We start from the raw sequence: 9,465 nt of genomic DNA, 5'->3' as shown, positions 1-9,465 counted from the left end.
GCGAGTTGGCAGGAGTAATATTAAACAGGGTTCTCGCTAAGGCGAGTCCATGAGTCCTGGACTCAACAAAATCTGTCTGGACTCACCATTTTCAAAACTGGTGAGTCCACAAATACATCAATATTGAAATATTTTGTATAAACTGAACACAGTTACCATGACTCCCCGTGGCCAAAAAATGACGAGTCCTTGGACTCGCCTTCAAAAATCCTTAGTGAGAACCCTGATTTAAAATGATTTAACCAATTTCACATGTGGGGCGAGTTGGCAGGAGTAATATTAAACATGATTTAACCAATTTCACATGTGGGGTGATTTGATAAATCAGTTTGTGGTGTTTTTTTAAAAAGTGGGCCGATTAGCCAGTGGGGCGACTTGTCCTGCTTCCATTTGAAGGCCCCCTTGAAGGTTTTGTATGACTATATGAACCATCTTTCACGTAAAACCCCCATGTGCATTTTGAAAAGTTGGCAGATATGTTTCTTACTCCAGGCAAAATCTACCGGTATGAATGAAAAAGAAGTTTTCAATTAAGGCTCTGTGGCCATAACAGCTGTCTCATTAGCATTTTAACCACTTCCCATATTTGCAATTAAAACAATAGAAGAAAATTATTCAACGCAAAAACAAAACTTACTTGTAAATATGAAATTCTCTTTACGGTATGAGTTTTTCTCCTTGTTTGAGATTGTACAGTAGTACCTGTAACTGCTTATACCTATTTCTTATTCACTTTTGCTTGATAAACTCACTAAATATCATATACATTGTACCACATCTCCTTATTTTTATATGCATTCCAATAACATGAACAATTGTAATTCAATTCTATATACCAAAGCAAAATGAACTGCACCACTTTCATTCACTAGTATGCATCTTTTGGCAAAATACAAGACTTTGTTCTTAGATGACACAATTAATATAATATATATTTATTGATAAAAAAATAAAATTTGGTATACAACTCTTTAACGGTATAAAAAAAAAGCACAGCTGTGTCATAAATTGTGAAATTTGTGCTGAAAACATAGACATTGATGGTATTTGAGTAATTCCATATGTGAAGCTCAACATTAGCTCGTCAGTTGGTGGTGGACAGTTATAGTTCCTTTCTGCAGGCTAGGATGAATGACTTTTCAGGAAAACCAATTTCACAAATCAAAACTTTCCTCTAGCATGTCTAGATTTCTCCTACAATATTCATCCAGTTTAGTTCTTTTGTTTTAATTGGACACCGTCCTGATTTTTAATTTTGCAAACCATTCAGTCTCTTGCTTGCAAATGGTGCATGAAAATAGGATGGGTATGGCAGTAGACAAGTCTCTTTAAAGTGGGTTTGTGCCCTGAAAAAAAAGTTTTATAACTTAAGTTTAATTGAAACTTGTGCAACACATATACCTAAATAACTATATAACATAGAAGAGAGCATCATTCGTGTCAATGTTTTGTTCCTGTTTACATTGTCATTGATATTTTTTCAGAAAGCCTGAGGCATAGCTCATGAATTCCTGTCATTAGACATTACATCCTAAATTAACATAATTACTGCTAGAATGATTATCAGTATGATATACGTACACTATCATTGTACAGCCCAAGTCTTCAGTATATATGATTGTTGCATTCATTCACTCCTGTGTTCAGTCGTTCAAAAATTTCTAAACATCAACAAATAAACTTTAATAACAACAAGAAAACACTAGAAAAGATACGTACATACAACCTGTGTTTAAGTGTATTTGAAAGAGAAATAAATCTGGTTAAACAATGTAAAAAGGAGAAATATATCTGGTTAAACGATGTATAAAGGAGGAAAAATTGTAGATATTGCATTACGATGCGTTCTACCTAATAGCACGTGGATATGTGTTTACATATTTAGACTTGACCCAGTATGACCCGTACCTTGTAGGTCACCGCCGTCGTTTAAACACTTGACTACAGTCGTGTATAAGCTAGACAATAAAAAGCTTAAGCCTGTACTATATGTGTGAAGTAAATGTGTTTGTTCTGTACATTTAAATTGTTTTACCTGATAGCAAGAACGTATATCTATCCGTTTCCTTCTCAATTCACTTTGTCAAATTCTTCGAGCTTCTTCAAAACATACGTATTACTGCGCCCGGAAGTGAAAAAATATGAGAAATCCTCGTAAAATAATGCTATTTTCAATTTTGTGGAATCCATTTTGTTATATTAATTATACAAAGATAAAAAAAGTTACGATTAATTATGAATTTGCATATCATTATACGGAACGTTTATGGACTATTTTTTAAGTCGGTCATTTTGGCGGTAAATCATGTACACATACACACGTAGATTGGCTGGTACCCGATTGTAATGTTACACATCAAATATATCAAATAGCTAATACCCGGAACGTAGTACCGGGAACCGGATAATACGTAGATAACATACATAACTAATACCGAAATTGAAAACGCTTTACGGTTTCTCGTTCATAAACCGAATTCCGCTTTGAATTATAGAAGATGCAATATTAATCATGTTCAGTCGACTTTTCATTGTTATATCAACGTCTGAACTAATACAAGAATCTTTAGATGTCCGATAACACTTGAAATTGACCCGACCTCTTTCCACACAGAATATACAACTATTGATAGTTAGTAGTCAGGTTGACTGCTTATAATGCAAAATACACACTTATAACAAGTTCTATAAAACGAACAATACACACTGATCGTTTCTTTAGTCCCCAATGTAAATGAAAGAAACAAAAACCATATCATACCATAAAAAGAAGAGGAGAAATTCGAACATTTCCGGATCTATTTCTGGCCAAAAGACCCCCAGCATGGATTGCGTATGAAAAGATGAACCTCATGACTTAAAAGTCAGGCCTTAAAGCACTGCCTTTAAAAACAGATGAACAAATAAAAAGTATTCCTAACTGTAAATAGGATCATTAGTCAGCAGAACCTGTGCCACTCTAATATAGAAAGTCAAAAATATATCAGATAATCGGTACATCGTGCTTTCATGTGTTAGAAAGGAGCAAATCACTCAATTGAAAAAAATATGAGTGAGGAGCTGGTCTGAAATACTGAAAATTCACATTAACTTTTTATCAAGTTCGTCACCTCAGCCTCGGGTTTGTGGGGTAACCTGGCTAATAAATGGGTAAGGGAATGTTTTTTGTTGTCTTTAAACATCTAAAAATAATAATATATTATATATTCATCTTTAGGTACTGTATCTGTAAGGAAACCTATAAAAACGGTGTTATAAATGGTTCAAAACGGGTATCAATAATGGAAAATATCTTGAAACTGCTTTCTGAAGGTGAAATTGCGGAAGCTGAGGATGAATGCTGGGTAGTTTTGAGGTTTCCCTGATGCATTTATATATAATTAATTTATTTTTAGCATCTACCATTTGATTGGTTTAGGGGGATGCAAGTGTGCCAGTTAAATTAAGTTTGGGTTTTTATTCGCCATAAATTTAGACACAGAAGTCAAAGGAAAATTGACTCGAGAAAACGACTTGAATTTCAATATTTTCCAAAACAAATAACATTTCAGTTGTGCAGTCTGGTTTCTGTGACGATTTCGGACGTATCCTTTTTCATCTCCGAGAAAATTCTTACTAAAAGTCATTTGTATCCTTTGTAAAATTTATTTAAATCAATGTAAGTTGGGTAAAGGTGTTCCATTATCTATTATATCTACTGCAACATAAAAGTCAGGACCAATCAACATCAATCAACAACGAAATCCTGAGTTAAAAAGTGGTTACCTATGTAAACAAAGAACAAAATGGCGGCAAATACGGAATAGAAATCTGACAGCTCGACAGTCAAGTGGAAGTTAAGAAAGGTGTGTAGGTGAGTTCATCTTATCACCACCTTCTTACACAGCCCAAAGATGTCACAACTAATTCCAATTCTATTTGTACTGTCATTTGGATACCAACTATGTCTAGTCAAAATAACAGACCAACACAATACCTTGACAAACTCAAAACAAGGGGAGCATATGTTTACAATTATTAACAACTACAACCCTGGGTATATAAAGCATTGTACCATCATTGACAACATAAGAACAGAAGTACTTAGTATGAATGAGAGAAGATTAATATATCGTAAAATAATAAACCATCTCACCTATCTTTCAATGATACTTATTTTTATATCAAACGATGTAAATCTGAACCCTGGACCTGAATGTCCTAACACCAGTGGAACTGTATATCCATGTGGCACATGCGACCAACCAGTTACATGGCAAGAACGAGGTATAGTATGTGATACATGCAACCAATGGTACCACGTCAGTTGTCAGGCTATGCAAACTAAATCCTACCTAGAACATGTGAATGACTCAGCCATTGCATGGGATTGCATTATGTGCAATTGTCCAAACTACTCTACCTTCTGCTATTCTTTGGTATTCAGCACTTCAAATCAATTCAGCATTCTATCAAATACATCCATCAGTAGTCCAACATCTGGCATCATAAAACCGATACATACTTCAACACCAGAGCGGAAAACACAAAAGAAAAAGGAGCAAGAAGATTCAAATCCCAAGACTATTCGAGTATTAAATGTCAACTTACAGTCAATAAGAAATAAACAAGGCGAACTGATTAATCTTATTGAAAGCACAAAGCCAGATATAATTTTTGGAACTGAAACCTGGCTTGATTCATCAATAAAAGACTCGCAATACTTTCCAGATGGTTTTAATATTTACAGAAATGACAGAAACTTGAGTGGAGGGGGAGTACTCATTGCCGTCAATGACACATACATCACTTCATCAGTAACAGAACTCCAAACTGATTGTGAAATTGTCTGGTGCAAGATGGAAATTGTCGGGTATAAAACTGTCTATTTATCCAGTTACTACAACCCCAAAACATCAAACGAAAAGGGATATAATGAATATGGAATAATAATAGCATCGAAAGAGCCAGTAAAATATGAAATGCATTCATCATATCAGCTGGTGATTTCAACCTACCAGGCTGGGATTGGACTACCAAAGAGATCAAGATGCACACCCAATGTGTAACTAATCATGAAAAATTTGCTGATATATTGGATGATAATGGGATGGCACAACTTGTGACGAAACCAACCAGAGGACTCAATACTCTTGATCTTGTCGTAACAAATCATCCGGAAAGCTTCATGAGAGTTGAAACCCTACCTGGGCTCTCCGACCATGAAATCGTCTTCACAGAAGTAAATCTCAACCCCAGGAAATCTATTCAAAAACCAAGGATCATACCGTTATATAGAAAAGCAAATTGGGAGAATATGAAACTAGATCTTAATAAATTACACCAAGATATCACCCTAATGAATGAGCAAAAGGCAGGAGTAAACAAATTATGGACACACTTCCAAACCAAACTAGAAGAGAGCATTGGAAATAATGTACCGAAAAAGACAGCTAGGAAAAAGGATAGTAGTCCCTGGATCACATCTGACATCAAGCGTCTCATACGAAAAAGAGACAGATGGTTCAAAAGAATGAAGAAATCTGGTAATAAAGGAGATAGAGACAAATTTAAAGAACTTAAGCGTCAAACACAGAGAGAAATTAGGAAAGCTTACTGGAAATACATCGACAGTATAGTTTCACCACCAGACCTAATTAAACCTCAAGAAAGACCAAACTGCATGAAAAGGTTCTGGACCTTTATTAAACACAAAAGGTCAGATGGGAGTAAAATACCACCTTTAAAATTAAATGGAACTTTACATTCAGAGCCAACAGATAAAGCAGACATACTTAATGGCCAATTCCAGAAAGCCTTTTCAGACAAAACCACCATAACTGAAAAAGAATTTAAAGAACAGTGTAACATGCCTGGAAAGTTTGAACAAATCTTAGACATCAATATAACAGAAAATGGTGTGTACAAACTTCTCAATAACCTCAACCCAAATAAGGCAGCCCGCCAGACAATATAACACCAAGAGTCTTAAAGGAACTTGCAGAACACATAGCACCAATCCTGACAATAATATTCCGCTGCTCATATCAGACAAGCGAAGTACCTAGTATTTGGAAATCTGCAAACGTCTGCCCAGTGTACAAGAAAGGGAAGAAATATGATCCGATAAATTATAGGCCAGTCTCTCTCACTTGCATTGCATGTAAACTAATGGAGCACATAGTAACTAGCCACATCATGTCTCATGCAGATACACACAACATCATGTATTCACTTCAACATGGGTTCCAAAGGGGATTATCATGCGAATCACAATTGATTGAATTTATCGATGATGTAACTAGAAACTTAGATCTGGGGAAACAAACAGATTGTCTCATAATGGACTTCTCCAAGGCATTTGATAAGGTTAGTCATAGCCTTCTAATTCACAAACTGAAGCATTATGGGATAACCGGTAAAACAAATCAGTGGATAGACAACTTCCTCAATGATAGAATACAGTCAGTAGTTGTAGAGGGTGAAACATCTACCTCCATACCTGTAGAGTCCGGTGTACCACAAGGATCCGTCCTGGGACCTAGCCTATTTTTGTTTTATATAAACGACATGCCCCAGGGGATTCAATCAACCGTACGACTGTTTGCTGATGACACTATTGCTTATCTCACCATCTCATCTAATGCAGATGCCGCAAACTTACAAAAGGACCTTGATCAACTGGCTGTATGGGAAACAACATGGCTTATGAAGTTCCATCCAGACAAATGTAATGTACTCACCATTTCCAAGAAGCGAACTCCAACAAAGTATACTTACACACTTCATGGCCATAACCTCGAACAGGTAACATCAGCTAAATACCTGGGATGCACTATTTCGTCAGACCTTAAATGGGGAAAACATATAAGCTCCATCTGCTCCAAAGCTAACAACACCATTAGCTTCTTAAAAAGGAATGTTAACATCTCAAACAAGTCAATTAAAGAAAAAGCATATATGTCCCTGGTCAGGCCTACTTTAGAATATGCTAGTGCAGTATGGGACCCATACCAACAAAACGACATCCACAGATTGGACATGGTGCAAAGACGGGCAGCAAGGTATGTTACTAACAGATATCACAACACCTCATCTGTTAGTAGCATGCTTGATCACCTTGAATGGCCCACCTTACAAGAACGAAGGAAACATAGCCGCTTAATAATGATGTATAAGCTTCAAAACAACTTTGTCAAAGTCGATACATCCAGTAAGCTCATATTGAATGAACGCCCTTCCAGAAATAACAATGAAAAGGCACTAAGAATACCATCATGTAAAACAACGGTACGGAAGGAGTCATTCTATCCAAGAACGATCAGAGAGTGGAACACCTTGCCCAGCTCTACTGTCTCCGCCCCGAGTCCTGAATCTTTCAAGGCTCAACTTCGTCATTAGATTTAAATGACATGTTTTTAATTGCACCTGTATATATTAAATTGCACCCATTCTTTTTGTTTATTAAATTTCAAAATTATGTATGCGCTCACTCCTAAATGTGGCAGAATAGTCAACCAGTTGACGGTGGCCGCTTACCGGAAGAAGAAGAAGAAGAAGAAGAAGAAAAACGAACATGTACAAACAGGTACGATTACAAGGTAGTAACGTGTTATCATCGTATTACGGACTGTTGCCGCTAGCGAGAGATTTGTTTTGTTTTCGAAACAGTGCCACCTATAAGATAATTGCTGATTATCTCCACTTAGCCCGTGAATTTTGACATCCAATGATCTGATTGATCGATTCGATCTGTGGCTTTCCGGCTGTAACTCTATATCTGTTTTTATCAAAATTACTTTAAATATGTTTGTTATCAACAGGTTGCTTGTTAACAGAATATGTATCTGGAGAACAACTGCCAGAATTTTATCGTTTGCTGACACAGTCTGGATTTGCCTATTATAAACAGTTTTGGTTTCTTTTGACATGTTTTGACTTGTCCATTGTATACAATTTATCAGTTGATGATTAAATATAATGATTAGGACTACATATTCAGATATAAGAAGATGTAGTATGAGTGACAATTAGACAACTCTTCGTCCAAATCACAATTAGTTTAGTAAACCATTATAGGTCAAAGTACTACCTTCAACTACCTTCAACACAGAGCCTTGGCTCACATTGAACAGCAATCTATACAGGGACCCTAAAATGACTAGTGCAAACCATTTAAACAGAAAAGCTACGGTAATGGTATAATCTATACAAAATAGAGAGACACTTATGAACCACATCTACAAACAACAACAACTGAACAACAGGGTTCCTGCCTAATGACAGTTACAAACAATTGCAGCAGGTTAAAACATTTAAGTGGGACCAGACATTCACCCTCACTTGAAATACTAGTGTACAGTACCCTAAAATTGTTAATTTCTGTGTCATTTGCTCTCTTGTGGAGAGTTGTCTCGTTGGCAATCACAACACATCTTCTTCTTTTTTATATTAACATCATAACATGATTGACAGCCTACCTGTTGCATTTGACAGGTTCTAGACAGTATAAACTGTTGTGACAGAATAAGAACAATAACTCCAGCTTCATTGACAGCCTACCTGTTGTTGACATGTTCTAGACAGTATAAACTGTTGAGACAGAATAAATCAATAACTCCAGCTTCATTGACAGCCTACCTGTTGTTGACATGTTCTAGACAGTATAAACTGTTGTGACAGAATAAGAACAATAACTCCAGCTTCATTGACAGCTTACCTGTTGTTGACATGTTCTAGACAGTATAAACTGTTGAGACAGAATAAGAACAATAACTCCAGCTTCATTGACAGCCTACCTGTTGTTGGCATGTTCTAGACAGTATAAACTGTTGTGACAGAATAAGAACAATAACTCCAGCTTCATTGACAGCCTACCTGTTGTTGACATGTTCTAGACAGTATAAACTGTTGTGACAGAATAAGAACAATAACTCCAGCTTCATTGACAGCTTACCTGTTGTTGACATGTTCTAGACAGTATAAACTGTTGAGACAGAATAAGAAGAATAACTCCAGCTTCATTGACAGCCTACCTGTTGTTGACATGTTCTAGAGAGTATAAACTGTTGAGACAGAATAAGAACAATAACTCCAGCTTCATTGACAGCCTACCTGTTGTTGACAGGTTCTAGACAGTATAAACTGTTGAGACAGAATAAGAACAATAACTCCAGCTTCATTGACAGCCTACCTGTTGTTGACATGTTCTAGACAGTATAAACTGTTGAGACAGAATAAGAACAATAACTCCAGCTTCATTGACAGCCTACCTGTTGTTGGCATGTTCTAGACAGTATAAACTGTTGTGACAGAATAAGAACATTAACTCCAGCTTCATTGACAGCCTACCTGTTGTTGACAAGTTCTAGACAGTATAAACTGTTGAGACAGAATAAGAACAATAACTCCAGCTTCATTGACAGCCTACCTGTTGTTGGCAGGTTCTAGACAGTATAAACTGTTGTGACAGAATAAGAACAATAA

The 9,465-nt window shown here is 36.2% G+C and overlaps 1 long non-coding RNA gene across 1 annotated transcript; it reads right to left on the bottom strand.

Annotated features, from left to right (window-relative positions):
* Positions 1-919: 919 nt before the first annotated feature.
* On the bottom strand, positions 920-2,533 carry LOC134715346 (uncharacterized). Its single transcript, XR_010106668.1, has 2 exons — positions 2,036-2,533; positions 920-1,346 (listed from the first exon to the last, which is right to left on the bottom strand). It is a non-coding gene; the product is annotated as an uncharacterized LOC134715346 (long non-coding RNA).
* Positions 2,534-9,465: the final 6,932 nt, after the last annotated feature.

Source organism: Mytilus trossulus, chromosome 4 (assembly GCF_036588685.1).
Source record: "Mytilus trossulus isolate FHL-02 chromosome 4, PNRI_Mtr1.1.1.hap1, whole genome shotgun sequence".
Lineage (NCBI taxonomy): Eukaryota > Metazoa > Mollusca > Bivalvia > Mytilida > Mytilidae > Mytilus > Mytilus trossulus.
This window is presented reverse-complemented; position numbering and strand designations above follow the sequence as displayed.